Source organism: Microtus ochrogaster, chromosome 4, assembly GCF_000317375.1.
Source record: "Microtus ochrogaster isolate Prairie Vole_2 chromosome 4, MicOch1.0, whole genome shotgun sequence".
NCBI classification, from domain to species: domain Eukaryota; kingdom Metazoa; phylum Chordata; class Mammalia; order Rodentia; family Cricetidae; genus Microtus; species Microtus ochrogaster.
In genome coordinates this window covers 33,311,637-33,329,920 of record NC_022011.1, presented here as the reverse complement: position 1 = coordinate 33,329,920, position 18,284 = coordinate 33,311,637, and the positions used below count along the sequence as shown (strand labels likewise).

The 18,284-nt window shown below is 49.2% G+C and overlaps 1 protein-coding gene across 4 annotated transcripts in view; it reads left to right on the top strand.

The window, feature by feature from the left end:
• Nucleotides 1-6: 6 nt before the first annotated feature.
• The window catches only part of Sipa1l2 (signal induced proliferation associated 1 like 2), a 161,920-nt gene continuing 143,642 nt past the window's right edge, over nt 7-18,284 (top strand). For all 4 annotated transcript variants that reach the window (XM_026778473.1, XM_026778472.1, XM_013346004.2 and 1 more), the window contains exon 1: nt 7-104. The gene's annotated coding sequence lies outside the window, so the exon portion shown is untranslated. The remainder of the gene's footprint in view (nt 105-18,284) is intronic.

Genomic DNA, 18,284 nt, shown 5'->3' with positions numbered 1-18,284 from the left:
CGCGCGGGGAGCGCGCCCATGGGTAGCGCGGGACGGTGGCGGGCGGCGAGGCCCCGGCTTCTGTGCTCCGGCCCTGGCGGGGCCCAGAGGACCGCCGCTCCGAGGTGCGTGGCGAGGGTTGCGGGGGGTTGCGTCCGCTGGTGCGGGGAGCGGGGATCGGACCTGCCCGACTGTGCCCAACTTGCGGGCCGTTCCCCCGGGGCTCCCGCTCCTTTGTACGCGTCGGCTCAAGTCTTCGCCGGTGAGCTACCCAGCAGCGCCGGCACATTCATTTCAGCCTGGTCGCGGAACCCAGAGAATCAATTTCGGCTCATCCTCTGGAGAGCGAGAGCCAGGACAACTTGGCGTCACCCCTCGGGGAGACGTTTGTCGTCAGTAACCGGCTTCGGGGACATTAATTCAGCCCCGGCCAACGCCAACACGGGTGAACCGACAGCAAGTGCGCTTTCAGGAATTGGGGCTCGGCGGTACCTGATTTTGGTCCAAACAGATTTTAGGCGCTTTGGGTTCTGCTTAGAGTTGACTTGGTCGGGATGAGATGGCTTTAAGAAAGAAGAATAAGCAGCGAGAGAAAAGGCAAAACGAAAACCACCCCCAAACCCAAGTCATTCACAGAAAACGGAGCGTCTTGGTTATTCTCATTGGTTTTCCCAGTAACTTCAGAATAGTCCCAGAAATGTTCCTTTTGTCTGCGGTTTCACTTCTAAACTTTAACACTAGATGGCTTTCTTATGACAGGCATTTAGTCCACTGCCCGCTTGAGTTTCCTGCGTCTGCAGTCTAGGCTGGGATTTATTTATTTATTTAACGTCTTACAAATGGATTGAAAGGGAAGAAAGTATCCCAAACTGCGGCTTTGTTTGAAATATACTATTCCCCTTACGGCTTAAACCAGTTATTTTTGCAAAAAAACGGAAAAGCGGGCTTTGATGTCTATCACCTAAAGGTGAATATGCGCCAGCCGCTCGTTGTGCTATGCTCCGCATCGGGTTTTGACTTGTTTGGAGACTGTAGAGTCCTAGGGTGGGTTGGTGATAACACTTGTGTAGATTCTATGTGTGCTGTTTACCGCTGCCTGGGCTAAGTTTGGAGGCTTCTGGAATAGCCAGGGATGCAATCTGTGGTGGGGAAGAACAGTCTGTCTCGAGTTTGGGGCTCATGCATGGCTGTTCATGCCTAAGGCTTGACCAGCAGCAGCGTTTGAGGAAGATCCGTAGTCCGGTGCGTCGGCCTGAGTCATACCAAGGATTGTGTCAGGGATCTCTGCATTTCCTCCTCCCCTGATGAGGTCTGGTTCTTCTTTTCTGAGCACAGCTCTTTGATGACTAGTGCAGTTGCTTCTAGTTGACTGATCCAGAAGATTTTACATTATGGGTTGCTTTTTTTGATTTGGGAATTAAATCTAGAGGCTTTGGTATCTAGACAGGCACTCTACCACCGAGCCATAGTCCCAGCCCCGCTTATTATTATCTCCAAACAGCCACCCATTTATTGTTATTATTTTGGAAGAGTCTCTCGTAGCTGCCTAGACTGACCTCCCACTGTAGCTCAGATAGGCTTTGAACTTGTGGTCCTGCTGCCTCCTGAGTGATTTGGATGGCAGGTGTGCCCTACCACGCCCCACTTCTTGTTCAGTACTTTTACCTATGAGCAACCTGACAGCTAGCCCCTAAGTCTTGTCCAGATAGGCAGGCTTATTAGTTGAAGAAATTTGGATTTGGCTTTATAGTTGTCATTTCTTGTGTGTCTTGCTGGCTTAAAATGTGACATGTTAAATTTGTATGTCCTAAATTAGAATGTATTTTTAAATAGCGGAAGGGGGAGAAAAAACCCCCAACTGCGTAGACATCTGGCAAGTGGGGAACATAATGAAACAGGAACGGCTTTCCTCACTACCCACGTGCTACCTATAGATGGGGTGAGGTGAACTTGCATAAGAAGCCCTGTAGACATTTGCTCCTGAGGATGAAGAGAGCAGCACTGGATCCAGTTAAGGTGTGGGGGCGGAGCTTCCGCTTGGGAGTACAGGCCTGGGAACTGCACTGTCTGGCTGGAGTGAATATTTATCAGTACACAAATTTGATCTTGATATTGTAAAATGTTAGGCTTTTGTAAAGAACATTTTCCCCCCGTAACTTTTAGCCTTGTGAGTGGGATTATCATCTTGGTCAAAGCTGTGGAATATACATTTGGAAGGGCATCTGCGTCCCCCTCCCCCACTGGTATGATTTTGGAAGGAGTCGTTGGTACCTGATACCTTTCTGTAGCTTGGGAAGTCTTCACCTAAGACAAAAGGGACAGTCGATTAGACACTTGAAAATCTATTTCTGAGACCGAGGAAGCGTTAGTACAAATAGCAATTATCTGGTAATTGAAACTGGCTTGGAAACGCTGCGCATGGGCCTCACCATTAGCCTTGGAACTGTGCTTCCACTGACACGGATCTGCCCTCACCCCGTGCCCAGCCGCCGTGGTTAAGCCCAGCTTTGGGAAGTCTTGAATTGTCTCTGAACTTCTGATCCCCGTGTGGTGGTAGTTTCACGTTACAAGTCTTTACAGAGATGCAGCGAATTTTAAGAAAACTTGGATTATTCTTTTTGACCTGAATGAAATATGGAGTCAAGCCCTGAAGGGCTCAGAACCGTGGTCTAGGCTTTCTTCCTGAACCTATGCAGGCCTTTCCTTTTTGGGTGAGTGGGAGGAAGGGTAGGAACCTCGAGGGCTGGCTGTTCTCTGTGGTTCATAGTAGAGTCTGGATAAAGTATAGCCCAGTTCCTTTTGACTCTAAAACTATAGGTTTCTGTCTTTTTTCATTTCAGTTTTTACCTTTTAGTGTGCTTGCACACGTGCGTGCTTGACTCAATGTTTGCATGGATGTAACAGGACAACTTCTAGAAGTTGCATGGGTTCCTGGGATGGAACTTGACAGCAAGTGCCTTTACCCACTGAGCCATCTTGCCAGCCCTTTTGGTTTCTTTGTTGTTTAAAATCCATGTATTAGGGCAATAAAAATGTCTGTCAGGCCAGGATGGTTTATATTTCCCATGATTATGAGTCCTGCTAGATTCCGTGTAGTGTAAGTTTGTGTACAATGAACCTCCTTATATGGATTTATAGTTGCTAGGTTTACCTTTGAAATCAATGACTCAGAAATTGCTTTTCTCTGCCAATTACATTTAGCTTTAACCCCTTCTAAGGAGAGGTAACCGTGCAATTGGAATTCAAATGCCTCCCAACTTCAAGGGTAAATTAGATTGATCGTCTGTGAACCCAACTCATAAACTTTCCCCAAGAGTGGCAGGTGCTCCAGGGGCTCAGCTCTGATGCTGCAGGCCTTTTCTTCCTGCTGGGCTCCTCTGTAGTGAGCCACTCTTTGAGATCCGTTTCCTGTGCAGCTTTCTGTAGAAAACTGAGTAATAGAAAGGAAGACAGACTGAGCTGAGTGTGATTGTCATGGCAGCCAGCATCTCTGTGCCAGAACGGACTTAAGGGTTATCTTCGTGCTTTAGTCCTGTTTCCATTCATCCATAAAATTTTGAAAATAAAGCCAAGCCACATGCGGTACACTCTGATGATCCCAGCACTAGAGGGCAGAGGCAGGAAGATCAGGAGTTCAAAGCCATCCTCAGCTACGAAGTGAATTCAAGGCGGCTTGGGACACATGGTGCCCTGACTTACAAAATCAACACAAAAGGGGATTAGCTCTTAACAGCAGTTAAGAACACTAGCTGTTCTTCCAGAGGACCCGGGTTCAAGTCTCAGGAGCTCACAACTGTCTGTAACACCAAGATCTGATACCCTCACAGAGACATACATGCAGGCAATACATCAATGTATGTAAAATTAAAATTTCTTTAAAAAAATCAACACAGTTTGAGACCAGCCTGATCTACAAGAGCTAGTTCCAGGATAGGCTCCAAAGCTACAGAGAAACCCTGTATCGAAAAACAAAACAAAACAAACAAAAAAAAAAAACAAAACCAAAAACCAACAACAACAACAAAAAAAACCCCACAAAAGCCATTTTAAGGATGTTAGATTTATATACATTTGACCTTGCTACCCTTAGCATATTATTTAAATATGTATAAGTATATTAATTAAATTAAACATAGCCATCGTTAAGTATTATCAGTGCATTTAATCAAGATAACATAGGATTGGGTGTGGTAACTCTTCCTGTGATCTCAGTACTAGGAAGGCTGAGGTGGGAGGATTACTGGGAGTTTGGGAGTTTGAGGGCAGTCTAGACTACAGAATTGGTACCCTGTCTCAAAACAACAAAAGGGAAGAAAGTAACACCAAAAAAAGATGTGTATTGGGCAGGATTCCTCCTCCCTGTGTGTGTGTGTGTGTGTGTGTGTGTGTGTGTGTGTGTGTGTGTGTGTGTGGCTTCAGAGAACATTTAGTAAAGCTACCTCTCACCTCTTACTCTCTCCCCACACCTCTTCCTCTCTCACAGGACAGTGAGAATGTCACCAAGAGGAGGGCTTAGAGGGCACAGCCTGCTTCCCCCAGGTTTCTTTGGTGCAGATCCCTCCAGACGGTTTCCAAGTGCATTGAAAACTGAACACAAACCAGGCTCGTGTCTCCTGCTGAGCTACCTCCCCAGCCAGCCTCTATATAAGGGGGCCTGGAGAAGGGGAGAGCGGTGCGTTCTACCACTGAGTCACACACCTGCTCTTTTTATAATTCTTATTTTGAGATAGGACTAAGTTGCTCAGGCTGACCTTGAGATCATTCTGTAGCCTAGGCTGGTCTTGGTCTAACTTGGGATCCTTCTGGCTCAGATGTCTCTGAGTAGCTGGGAAGACAGAACTGCACCCTGACATTGATAATTTCCTGAGCTATGGAATAGTCTTATGCTGCCTGTCCTTTGGAATTTTGCCCTGTCCAGGGCCGACAGAACAAATCCTTTACAGCAGTGGCTCCCAACCTTCCTAATGCTGTGACCCTTTAATACAGTCCCTCATGTTGCGGTGACCCCAACCATAAAATTATTTTGTGGCTATTTCATAACTGTAATTTTGCTACTGTTATGAATTGTAATGTGAGTATCTGATATCCGACCCACAGGTTGAGAACCACTGCTCTAGAGTGCCATTTCATCTCGGGCACAAACTTGTGAAAGTGGGGCCCAGTAACTGGAATTCTGCCTGATACTGAGTCTGCAGAGTAGGACCAGGGTGCTCTGAGGCTGCCCGTCCTGCTTGCCATATTTGTCTGTGTTCATGGCTAGCCCTGCTACTGTCTTGGAGTGTCCTGGAGCCCGGGAGCCCTTACATATGTGCTCTGTCTTGGTCTGTGACATTCAGTGTGCTGTGTTCTGCTTCCTTGTAGTTAATTCTTCTCGTAGTGTATTTGGAATTTGGGTCCATTAACACCTTTGCCATTCTTCTCAGAGAAGTGCTGCCTGGGTCCAGTGGCATAGAGACACTTGCCCCCGAGTCTGACTCCCGAGTGTGAACTCCTGAGGAGGACCTCGGTGGAAGGAGGGAGCCAGCTCCTGAAAGTTGTCTGACCTTCACACATAGGACACACTCTCCCCTCTGCTGAATGACCATGTTAAGAAGAAATGTGCCATCTGCACTTTAGAACAGCCCTACACCTTATCCTGCATCACCCGTGGGATGGTTCAGTTGCCTGGGCACCCAGTGTGTGACCCTTAGCCACAGGGGCTCCCTTTTGTCTTACAGCCAAGCCTAGTACAGATGGGAGTGCTTGACTTCTTATAACTGGCTGTCTCTCTCCCCTTCCCACGGGTTATTGTGAAAGATGGCACCCAACTTGCTTTGCGGTTCCACTGATCGAGTTATTCTAAGTCAGAAATGAGTCTGTGTTTTGGTGTGTCCCTGGTTAGACCTGCTTTGCATATGGTTAGTGATTAGGAAATGCATACTTAATGGCTGGCTGACTGGCTCTAAGAAGCTAGGGGACCCTGTGGCTTTCTTAGGACAGGAAGTGCAGGGAAAACACCAAGTAGTGCCCCCGCTCCCGTCTCAGTTTCCATTGCTTTTAGACTGCGAGAACCAGAGCCGCAGTGCCTTCCTGGTGTTCCCTGAATACGTGAAGGACGATATTTAGTGTGTGTGGTGGTCACACTTCTGTGCTCCGACAAAGGCAGCATGAGGGTAGGAGGGCTTAGCTGGGCTCTCAGTGTGGATGTGATCCATCAAGGTGGGAAGGCCAGGCAGGAGCCGGAGGCCCTGGTCACACTGTGAGACAATAAAGTGGTGCTCAGCTCACTGTCTCCTTTCTGTTCTGTCTGGAACCCCAGCCATGGCCGGTGCTATTCACATTTAGGGGGAGTCTGAAGACCCATGTAGGTTAGCCCGGGTCTAGAGACTCATAGTCATGTTCAGGGGCTTGTCTCTTGGGTGACAAGATTCTAGTCCCATTGACAGCATTGACTGTTAGAGCTCGCAGCTCTTCCTTGTGTCCTGTTTTCCTTCAGCCCCAGGGGTGTCTTGAACGCTTTGTACATGTTTCCCGCTTTGTGTGTTTGCCGCCTCTTCTGAGGAATTGTCCTCTTTTATTTGTGGTGTTTAAGAAATCAGGAGTCCAAAGTAGGTGAATTAGTTTGCTTCCTATTGCTAAGACCAAATACCTGACATAAAGCAGGAAGAATTCATTGTGTTCGTGGTTCCAGAGATGTCAGCTGTCATGGCAGGGAAGGCGTGATTCATCTGCTCCTATCATGGTGAGCAGGCAGCAAAGACCAGAAGAGGACCCATTGTTGAGCAAACTGTCCTGTTTCCCTGTCCCTTCCTGGTCCAAGTCCATGGGATGCCGACACCCACATTTATAGGTGGCCTTCCTTCATGAATGTGTCCTCAGGGACACACCGAGAAGTGCACCTCATCAAGTGATGCAAAATGCGGTCAGGTTGACATTGTGTGTTCAGTTATCCCTTTTCAGTTGGGTGCTCTTGAGACAGGGTTTCCTAGGCCAGCCTTGATTTCCCAATCTTCCTGTCAGTGCTGGGATCACAGGGGTGCACCAGCCCAGCCGCTACCCTGAAGTTAGAAGGCCAGCAGAGCAAAGAAGCAGCTTTTGACACGGTTCCTGTGGAAAGTGAGGGTTTTGGGGCATGTGAGACATTATACACTCCCAGTGGTCTGTCGTGCAGGCTTCCCCAGACCTCTAAGAGGTGTGGAGGGCCTGCTGCCCATGCTGGCAGTGCGATGCCTGTCTTCTCTGTGCTCTGGGGCATGTTTTGAATTCAGTTCTGTGGAACCGTGGGATTCATGCGGTTCCGGAATAGCTCTGGGCTGTCTTCCTCTTTGTGTTGAAATGTCTAATAGGGGATTTTAGGAATTACAGTTTTGGTCATTCATCCGGGGGAAATGCTACTGTTTCTAGTGTTTAGTCCAGTGAACAATGGCTGTTCTGTAGAAGGGTCTGCAGGCTCTTTCCACTGTATAGTCAGCTCTCTGAATGTCCATGTGTTTCTATAGATGCTACTGGCCAAGGTGGGTCTTGTCTTTAATCCCAGCAAAGAGGGGGCAGAAGCTGGTGGATTTCTGTGAGTTCAAGGCCATCCTGGTCTACATGACAAGTTTCAGGCCAGCCAGGACTCCATAGTGAAACTCTGTCTCAAACTAAAATAGAACATTTGCATAGTTATGTGTATTATGTCTTAGATCTGCATATGTGCACATATGTGCTTTGTCATGCTAAGATGTCCTGAACATCATAGAATACAAGTAAAAGAATGGATTTTCAGAAGGATGTTCCTAAGAGTGAGCAGAAGTGGAAGTATTTGCTCTCACATCCGGGGGGCTCATTTGCCACCCTTTGAAATGTGCTTCCCATCCTCCCAGGTGGAATGAACAAGTTTACAGGAGTCCGGGGATAACCCACTCTTTGGGCTCTGTGTTTATTGTATCTGTGTCTTTTCTGGGGTACTTTCTCCTGTGTCCCTGGAACTACTTGTGGGTGACTTGGTTGGATATGGTGATGGGGGTGCTGACCTCCTTGAGATGGTCCTGTCCTGTGGGCAGGGACCTCCCTGTGCTTGGTTGTGGAGAAAGCCTCACACCATTATGGCACCTCCTGCATAGAGTTGAGAGGGGATTAGGACTTGTCATTTGCCTGTCAGAAGCATGCGGAGCGCAGCCTCACGGTGGTCTTTTGTCTCTGTATGGCAGGATGGTTCACGTGTGAAATGTCCCCCATAGCTCATGTTTGAATACTTGGTCCCCAAATGCCTTTGCTGTCTCTGAGAACTGTCGGAACCTTTAGGAAATGGGGCCTGTGGTGGTTTGAATGAAAATAGCCTCCGTAGACTCATAGGGAGTAGCAGCATTAGGAGGTGGGCCTTGTTGGAGGAAGTGCGTCACTGGAGGTGGGCTTGGAGGTTTCAGATGCTTAAGTCAGGCCCATCGGCACTCTTCCTGATGCCTGCAAATCTGGATGTCATGCTTTCTGCTCCTTCAGCACCGTGTTTGCATGTGCACCACCATGCTTCCTGCCACGATGATAACGGACTAAACCTCTGAGCCTGTAGCCAGCACCAACTAAATGTTTTCTTTTATAAGAGTTGTGGTCATGGTGTCTCTTCACAGCAATAGAGACCCTAACTAGACAGGGCCTGGCTGGAAGAAGCGGGTTACTGTGGGCAAGCCTTATGGCCTGTGAGCGTGGTAATAAGCTATTCCAGAACCACAGGAATTCCACGGTTCCATAGGACCCAAGCTCATAACACGCCCCAGAGCACAGAGAAGGCAGGCGTCGTGCTGCCAGCGTGGGCAGCAGGCCCTCCACACCTCTTGGAGGTCTGTGGAGACCTGCACAACAGACCACTGTGAGTACATAATTATGCATATGATGCCCAGGAGCCCAAATTTTCCATGGTAACAGTATCAGTTCATGGTCCCAGGCTGAGCTCTTGCTTCCTGATCCCACAGAGATGTGAGCAGTCTGCCACATGCTCCTACTGCTATGCTGAACTCTGCCCTGAGACTGTGAACCAGAATAAGCCCCTCCCTCCTGAAGTTGCTTCTTATCAGGCACAAGTGCAGGAAGCTGCCTGCCAGCCCGTAGGCTGCAGGAGAACTGTGAATACAGAAAGATGGCTTCCTACTAAGTTCTGTGCTTCACACCGCCCTCCTTGGCGGGGCACATACCCAGCCCGCACCCTGAGCATCATTCTCACGCACCTGTGTCTCATCTCTACACCCTCCAGCATCTTTGTCCTGTGGGCAGGGACCTCCCTGTGCTGCAGATGTGTTTGCCACCCCAGTGGTGCTGGCCATTGTAGTTGAATGGCTACAGTTGTGAGTTTGGATTGAAAGCACCTTGGAGCCTGGGTTTTTGTTGCAATCTCACGTGGCTTCACTGTGACTCATCCTGAGTGGCCTTCCGCACTTCCTCCTGCTTCTTCCCTAGGTTCATAGGAAGTGGCTGGTGCTAAAGGCTGGAGAGGTTGCTGCAGGAGGTAGGAGTTCCCAGAGAGGGGCTTCAGGACTCTCCAGGTCCAGCAAGACCGTTGACACTGTCTCCAGAGTGCCAAGGTTTCGAGGAGATGGTGGTCTGTCTGCCTTTCCTAGTGTCAGTTTGGTCCCCTAGGGTGGGTCCAACCCTGTTGGAGGCCGAGTGGGAAAACTGAGTTCTCTTGGAAACCTTGGCTTGGGTTACTTGATTCAGATTACTGGGGGGAACTGAACTCCAAGGTGCTAGCACTGTGTCATCCTTTACTTTTCAGCCCTGAAAATTCCTGCTGGAAAAGGGGGACGTTTGGAAATTTGGTCTGTAGATTATAGAACATGCATCCTTTCTTACTTAAGTGTCTTTAATTCAAGACTAGCAAAGACCGCTGGAATGTTATTAATGACTTAAATATGGCAGGCACTAAGTAATTACAATTTTTGCTTTCATTTGAAGTAGGGCACATACAGCCCAGGCTGGTCTTGAACTCTTTCTGCAGCCTTCAGCTCCCTACCCCCCTGCCTGTAACCCTGTGTTAGAGTTACAGGCATTCTCCACCATGCCTGGTTTATGCAGTGCTGGGAATGGAACCCAGACTTGCTGCATGTGAGGCTGGTGCTCCACCACTGAGCTAACTCCCCAGCCTTGCAACTCTGGTTTAACTCCCACCTAATAGGAGTCTTAAAGGCCGTATCCTGACAGAGTAGTGGATACAGCTTTGCGTGGAGTCTGATAATCATGGTCCCGTCGCCATGCTAGGAGCAGAGCTGACTGAGGGATCAGCCATCACATATAAAGAGTAGGGACATCCAGTTGGTGCCCGTATTTTATCTGAGGGCCATTCTAAGACAGTCTCTGTGGGTAATGGGTCTTTTTTCTGTTTTAAAAGTTGGGATCAGTAGGAATGAAGGGACTGTTGTGCTTGACCTGTACAGAGAGTGAAGAGCTGGGAGAGACGTTCCAGAACCACGGCAGGTTTCACACAGTTGTGTGTGAACTTCTCCTGTCTTTTTTTCCTTGCTCCTACCTTATGTGGGAGCTTTTAATATACATGACTTTTAAAAAGTGTGTGTATATGTATACAGACATGTGCATGTGTGTGCACGTATGTGCACATGCCTTTGGAGGCCAAGGGACAGCCTCCAGTGGAGCTCCACAGGCACTATCCATCTTGGGCCTCTCATTGGCTTGGGACTTGCTGATTCAGCCAGGCTGGCTGGCCAGGGAGCCCCCAGGAACTCCCTTCTCTCCAGTTCCGCAGCTCTTGGATCTTAGCATATACCACCATGGAAGGCTTATAGTATGTGTGTTCAGGGCTCAGGTCTTCATGCTTGCACGGCAAGCTCTCTATCAACTGAGCCATATCTTCAGCTCCTACATGCAAATTGGTGAAGCCAGTGGAATTTGTTTCCTGTTCCAGACTCAATGGCTCAATGAGAAGTGTGCTTTTTCTGGATCCTATGATTTTTTAATGTCTCAAGCCTGGGTCTCTTGGGTCCAGCTGTGGCACTCTGTTCTGTCCTGGGCACTGTAGCTGCCTTGGGGCAAGGCAGATCTCAGTACATCATAGGCATAGGGCTGAATGGGAAGGAAGAGAGGAGTAAGGGAGGGGTAAAGAAAGGCAGGGTCATGGAGTGTGGCGGAGACCGCTAGCTTACTGTTCCTAGAGTGGGATGCCGAGGTGCGTTTCTCAGCCGGTGGATGTTGGGATCCCTGTGAGGTAGCAGCCCAACTTGGGATTTGCTGGTCCTTCAGAGGCCATTTCTTCAGCTCTGAAACTCTCTGCCAAGATGAAAAGAAGTATAAGAGGAAAGCAGTTTTTGTTTCCCATCTCTACTTTGCTACATTTGCATAATCTTTGTTGAAGCCAGCTGAATGTGAAGCCCTAAATAAATTCCAGGCATTTAAATATTTAAAAGGATTCATCCACAGTTCTCTACTCACCCAAAGAATAAACGCTTTCAACAAAGAAAATAACACCCTCGCAGATGCAGCCTGGATAGACTGTGTCCACCTTGTCACTGAATTAGAAAGCGCTAACAGCAATCTTGCCTTTGACGGGTTCTGAAACTGGCCTTGTGCCAAAATATTGTTTCCCTGCCGGAGAAAGCGGTGGGTGTGTTTCAAGCTGGCAGCTGGCCAGCCAGGGGCTCTGACGCAATCACCCTGTCCCCGTAACTGCTTTGCAACTAATTTTAGGGCAGTTAAATCTGGGCGCTGTCTGGTGGCTGCTGTGCGTCTGGTTCAATGGCGCTTTCTAAATCCATCCTTCTAGCTGGGCACCCAAGCTCCTGGTTCTTTCTAGAATAAGCCTGGGGCAGAGGGGGTTGTTGAGTCAGTGAGGGAGGAGTGAGACTGGCAGGTGGGGAGAGGCCGGGCCCAGGTCTCATCTTGTGCTGTGCTGCACTGTGGAAGCAAAGCTTAGGTCACGGCACCTGTGACCCCCTGTGGGGGGGTACACTGAGGCCCCACCTTCTTCCAGCAGCAGCCCCAGGGCCACTTGTTTTCCTTGCTGGTCCTTGGCAGCCTCACCATGCTACATACTAAACCTACCCATCCTTTCTGGAAAATGTAAAACTAGAAAAATAACTTTAAAATATTATAAAGTAGCTGCAACTATTTGGAGTGTCGTAGGGAAGAGAGAACTAGAGTTTCATGCTGTGTGTGCTTGCATGTGTGCACGTGAAGGCCAGAGGTCAATATCCGGTATCATTCAGTCTTTTTCCACATTATTTTCAGCTGTCCTGGCTGGCCAGAGAGGCTCAGGGGTCTTTCTGTTAACCCCTTTGCAGTGCCGGGGTTCAAACATGTACCATTATGCCCAGCTGTTTCAGTTGGGGATTTAGTCTCGATGTTTGTACAGTAGCATTTTACCCAGTGAGCATCTCCCCAGCTCTCACAGTAGGCTCTTTACCCAGTGAATGTCTCCTCAGCTCTCACAATAGGCTCTTTACCCAGTGAGCCCTCTCCCCAGCTTTCACAGTAGGCTCTTTACCCAGTGAGCATCTCCCCAGCTCTCACAGTTGGTTTCACTGCTATTATGGGGCTATAGGGTACAGGTCTGCTTAAAAGTCTGGCCTCTATTATTGATAGAACAATTGAATGATTGATTTCCAGGTTAGCTGGGAAGCCCAGAGTTCCAGACCTCTGTAGGCAGAATCCTTGACTCCAGCCTTATCCTACAAAACCCTCTGTTGGAGTCAGTTCATATAGTTTTAGATGTTAGAGAAACTCATGGGTGCTTTTTCAGTGGAACTTCCCTGTATGGCTAGTTCAGAGTAGTATGCGGTGGGTTGAATCTAAAGATGCTCCGTGGTGGTTCATGGGCTGGAGTCTTGATCCCCAGTGGTGGGCCGTGGAGAGGTGATTGATTGGATCGTGAGGACATTAACTTCAACATCATTAATTAGTTATTGCTAAATGAGCTGTTAGGATGTGGGGCCTGGTTGGAAGGAAGTTGATCCTCAATTCAAGATCATATTTCTTGTCTCTGACCCTTTCCTGCTACTGTGAAGTGAGGAAGCTCCTCCCCACCCAGTCACAAACTCCTAGTTTGCCATGATATTCTGCCTTGTCACAGGCCCAGAGCAATGGAGCCAGCCCAGAGATGGCCCAGAACCCCAAAACTCTGGGCCAGAGTAAACACACCCTTCTTGAAACTGTGTTCTCAGGGGCTTTAGTCACGGGGGGAATGGTCTGGGTGCTCTCTTGTTCTGATGGCCTTGATGGCTAGTGCCAAGGGGATCAAGAGGATTAGGGAGAGATTCCTGTGTCTGTGCTAAGAGAGCTGTGAGTGATGGGGAGCCTGGAGCTGAGCTTTGGAAGGTGCTTAGGATCTGGGGGTTCTCCAAGTATGGCACTCACCCTTAGCTCAGATGGGTCTTGAACTCATGACAGCCTTCCCGGTTCAGCCTCACGAATGCTAGAATTACAGGCATGCACTGTCATGCCAGCTGCAGGTCTGATTTTAATTAGATTTCAACGGAAACTGTAAGTGTGGAATCCATGCTCTTGTCACTGAGCACGCAAGTTCATAACTTACCTGTTATCTGAGGTGAAGTTTCTAGAACAAAATGCAGAACCCTTCAGTGTGTTGTTCATCCTGTGGGTTTTGACGGATGCATTATCCTTTGTAACTCACACTTCAGAGGGGGTGTTGTGGGCACTTCTGTCCCGTCCTAAACAGCTTGCCCCACCACCACCCGTTTCTGGTTTTCTGCTGTGAGGTTTTGTGTGTTCGTGAGAAGATATAAATAGCTGTTCAGTTACAAGGTCCACGCTCTTCAGCTGTGTGTGGATATATTACTATATTTACTTTAAATCCGCGTTTAAATAGATTGCCTACACTTGCTTTGCTGTCCCCTGGGCCCGGGGATCATCCTCAGTGGCCTGTGATTTCGAGAACAGTTTCTCTTCGTCTCATTCCTACCCCCTCTTCCTTGCCGAGGAGTGGCTTCCTGTCCTGTCCAGCCATCTGCCTGCCTGGTGTCTTAGCTTGGTGCACTCTGAGGCTCAGGTGCGTCTGGCCTGTGCGTGCTGCCATCTGGGCAGGACCGGCAGGGGCTCCTGGCACCAGCTGAACTACTTTGTTTCTGAAGATGGGTCAGTAGAGCTCAGCTGTTCAGCTGTATGTGCTGTTTGGAAAACTTGAGGGAAAAGAAGACGCGGGTGTGTCCTTGTGAGGCTCAGGACTCATTTTTAGCTCAGACATGACAGTTGCTCTGACTCCCTGGATTCAGTTTGATGATGTCACCTATGGAGGAAACAAACCACCTAAACCGGGAAGACCAGATTTTCAGATCTGCTGTGCTGAGGTGATACTGGCTAATGCAATAAGGCCCCCCGTGGGATTTAGAGTCACTTTCTAGACCTAATGAGCGGCCCCTTTGTCATGCCCTTACTCACTAAAGCTTTGGGTGACCAGGCCTCTCCAGTCATAAATAGAACTAGCTTCTTCTTGATGTCTGACAACATGTTTGTTGTCAGTGTGTGTGTGTGTGAGTTTTGCATAGGGCCAGGTTGACTATGGTAGGTGTTCTCCCTGCTCAAGAAGGCATAGTCAAGTGTAGTTCCTGACAGCCAAGAAGCCTTTCTCTGCCATGTGACAGCCTGAGTTCTGTACAGATGACACTCTGGACCCAGGCTCCTGCCATCTTCTCCCTCCATCATAACACTAGGTGATCCTTGGGCCACACTCAGGCTTGCTCAAGAGGAAAGGAACGTTTGGGAGGTGGTTGGGCTAAAGGTCCCTCGCACTTTGCCCTCATTCTCCTGCGACCTTCCCTGACCCCAGGGGAAGCTGGGAACTTGTTACATCAGCTAAGGGTCCCTTGCACTTTGCCCTCTTCTTCTACATCAGCTAGACTATGTCTAGTCCTGCAAAGTTGACACCAGGCTTCATGACATCTTGTTAGATGCTGGTGCTCATGAGTAAGGCTTCCCTGAAACCTGCATCTGTGGTGGACTACTCCCCAGAAGGTCATGTGACAGATGACTCCTGAGAAGGTCATGTGACGTGGGGAAAGCAAAGCAAGCTCAGCCACTGCTCGTGGGCCTCTGGTTGCTGCGCTTTCATCCCACTCTCACGATGTGTGTGTCTGGCTGCAGTGTCTGACCTGTGCATGGGGGCCTCTTTGGCTCCCCTTGCAGCATTGCTGAGAGGGGTCTGTCAGACACTCAGGAGCTTGCCTGTCTTTGTCTACTCTGTGGTGTCGACTGGCTCCTCTGGCCCAAGCTCAGATCCGTAGGCTCAGCCCTTGGTGGGAGGAGGCAGATGAGTGTTGCTGTTGGGATTCTTTCATTGTGGGAACAAGAAAACTTGCTAATGATAGGCTTCCTAGTCAGTTTTTGAAAACTTTGGTGTTGAAGGCATTGCTACCTTGTGTAGCTTAGTTCCATGTGGGGGAATGGAGGGTACAATTCAGCATGAGTGTGAATGGGGGAGACTCTAAGCTTAGAAAGTGGTGTTTCTGGGGACGTGGATTAGTGAGTGAAATGACATACCTGGCTCCTGTTTAAAATCCAGACTCAGAAGACTTAAGGGATGCTTCATGAATGGATTAGTAGTGATTGCTTTCTCAGGGGCCAGAGGATCTCTCAGGAACAGGGACCTTTTGAATGACAGGAGGACTTTGGGGATTGCATGCCATTCAGAGGTGTCCCATAGGTGTTCAGGGCTCTCTGTTCCACCCACGGGCTGCTAGCCCCTTAAACTACCCTTTCCGGGCTCCCAGTAGGAGCTGCTTTGGGGCGGTTGATGGAGGGCTGGGGTCAGTATACTTGGGCTGGTAGTAATATGAGCAGCGTTCTTCCCAAGGATGTACAGAGCCATCCATGAAGACAATATCCTTTTTTTAATAAAAAAAAATTGAGATAGCCTCATGTAACACATGAGCTCAGCATGCTGTGATCTTCACTTCTGGTCTTCCTGCTCCTGTCTCCTGAGTGCCAGGGTTACAGTGTGCTCCACCACACCTGGTTTTATGCAGCGCTGGGGTTCAGACCAGGGCTTCACACATTCCCTGCAAGCCCCGTACAGACCGAGCTCCATCCCCAGTCTGGCAGTAGGCTTCTTGTGCTGTCTGCAAAGACTGTCTCTAGCATTGGGCTACAGTTACCCTTTTCTTTGAAGACAGAAACAAATATGTTCCTGAGTTGTTCTGGGCAGTGTGGTGGATCAGAAGTGGTGGCCCCTAGCTGAAATGACGCTTGAGAAGTTTTCATAGGATTGACTGGCCTTTTGGTCCACAGGTTGAGTTTATTCTCCCCCCCCCCCCCACACACACACTTTGGAATGAGCCTTGACTGGCAGAGGAATTTGCTGTGCTGACCACGCTTGCCTCCCCAGGGCTGGGATCAAGAAGTGCAGCACCAGGCCCAGTTCGTTAGCTGTCTTTTCTTGCCCCTTTCTGCTCATGTGTGTTACAGCCACTGTGCTGAGTTTGCTCCTTTTTTTCTAGGAGTTAAGCTGGGAGGACTTGGGAAGTCTCCCAAGGACTGGAGCAGAGCTGCTCAGGGCTGCTGCCACTGAGGAATGAACCTGTCATTTGACTGGGGCGTGGCTGTGGCTCAGCAGCTGCAGACGACAAGTGTTCTGCTCACGCTGTTGTAGTTTGGAAGTTTGTTCATGTGTGCAGGCTCATGGGCTTGTACGTGTAGGTTCCTGTGTGGAGCCGGAGGCCAATCTTGGGAGTGGCTCCTCAGGTATTCACCTTTTCTTGAGACGTGCTCTTCTTTGGTCCCGAGCTCTGATTAGGCTGGACTGACCACTGAGTCACAGGAATCTGCCTGTCTGTTTCCCCAGCTCTCAAATCACAAGCACAAACCACTGTGCTGGACTTTTTAATGTAGGTTCTGGGGATCTGAACTCAGATCCTTGTGTTTGTGAAGCGAACTTTTCCATCTGAGCCTTCTCTCAGCTCCAGTTTTTTTCCCCCTAAGCCTTTTTGTTTGTAGAGAACAAAAGAACAGCCAGGAATCTAATGGTAGATGGGCTGAGGGCACTGACAGGGTCTTAACTGAAATATACTACTTGTGTGTGTAAGCAAGAAAACTGACCTGGGGGCTCTAGGTATCTGATAAAACCCCAAAGGCTGTGTTTTGACATCCACGCTGGCCCGTGTCGTTATAACTTGCCATTCGATCATCTGGACGCCCTTACCATTTTCTGTTGATGCTGTTAGGGGAAACATCCAGAGAGCCCACCGGGGACACTGAGATGACATGGCTTGTTGGCCAGTGGTGTGACTGACCATGAGTTGAAGGGGGTTTTTGGCAGCAGAGTAAAGGTTTCTCAGAGTTCCTGTCTTCGTGGAGTGGGGAGGAGGTGCTAGAGAAATTACTGATCCTGGCAACCCTTGCAGAAATGGGTTTTACATAGTCCCTCCCACTAAGTGTTCTTTCTGTTATTGTTGGCCTCGGAAGAAAGGCCTGCTGGGCCACGCCTCTGGTTCTGTGGACGTTCCTACATTTCTGTGTTCAGATACTTCTCCGCCCCAGGCTCAGGTGCTGGGTGTGTCCAGCAGATTTAAAAAGGACTTGGTACCTGAAGGAACACAGTTTGGACTCTATAAATTGGGATGAACTAATTTGACCAAGTTAAAATGCTTTCTGGCAGTTTGTCTTCTTTGTTCTCAAATAGTAACTTATTTTGAGATAGGGTCTCATGTAGCCCAGGCTGACCTCAAACTCGCTACGTTGCCAAGAGAAGATGGATGACCTTGACTCCTGATGCCCAGCCTCTACCACCCAAGTGCTAGCTAGCATGTGCCATCTCACTTAGAGAATTGTCCTGTGCACCCAGCATGCAGCTTAGATCTGTGTCAGCAGGAGTGGCTCCTTTTGACTCCTCTGGAAACTCAAGGCCGGGAGGGCTGCTGCCCACAGGCACTCCCTCCACTCTGGCCTATATTCTGGCCCTGCCCTGGTTTCTCATGACAGGACTTACCGAGAGGAGACAGATGTAGACCAGGTGCTTCCTCTCTGCTGCAAAGGCTGCATGCAGCTGCCCCAGGTTGCTGTGTAGCCAGGTACTTAGGGTTGTCTGTATGGCTGACGTCTAGGCCGACTGTGTGTGCACTTTCCTACTTCCTTACACGTCGTGAAAGGATCTGGGAACCAGACAGGTGCTTGACGGTTTATCAAGTCCTGGGAAGTTCTGCTGTACTTCCCTTTAAAAACTGGGAAATTCAGTGAGAGGGTCTCCCTCCTCACATCTCATGGAGTCTTTGTCCCTTGTTAGACTCTGGGTGCCGGATATGAACAGCCTAGCACTGGCCCGCACCTGCCTTTCTCCAGATCAGTGCATCTGCATCACACAGCACACTGCCCCACCTCCAGCCCCACCCCCAGCCCCA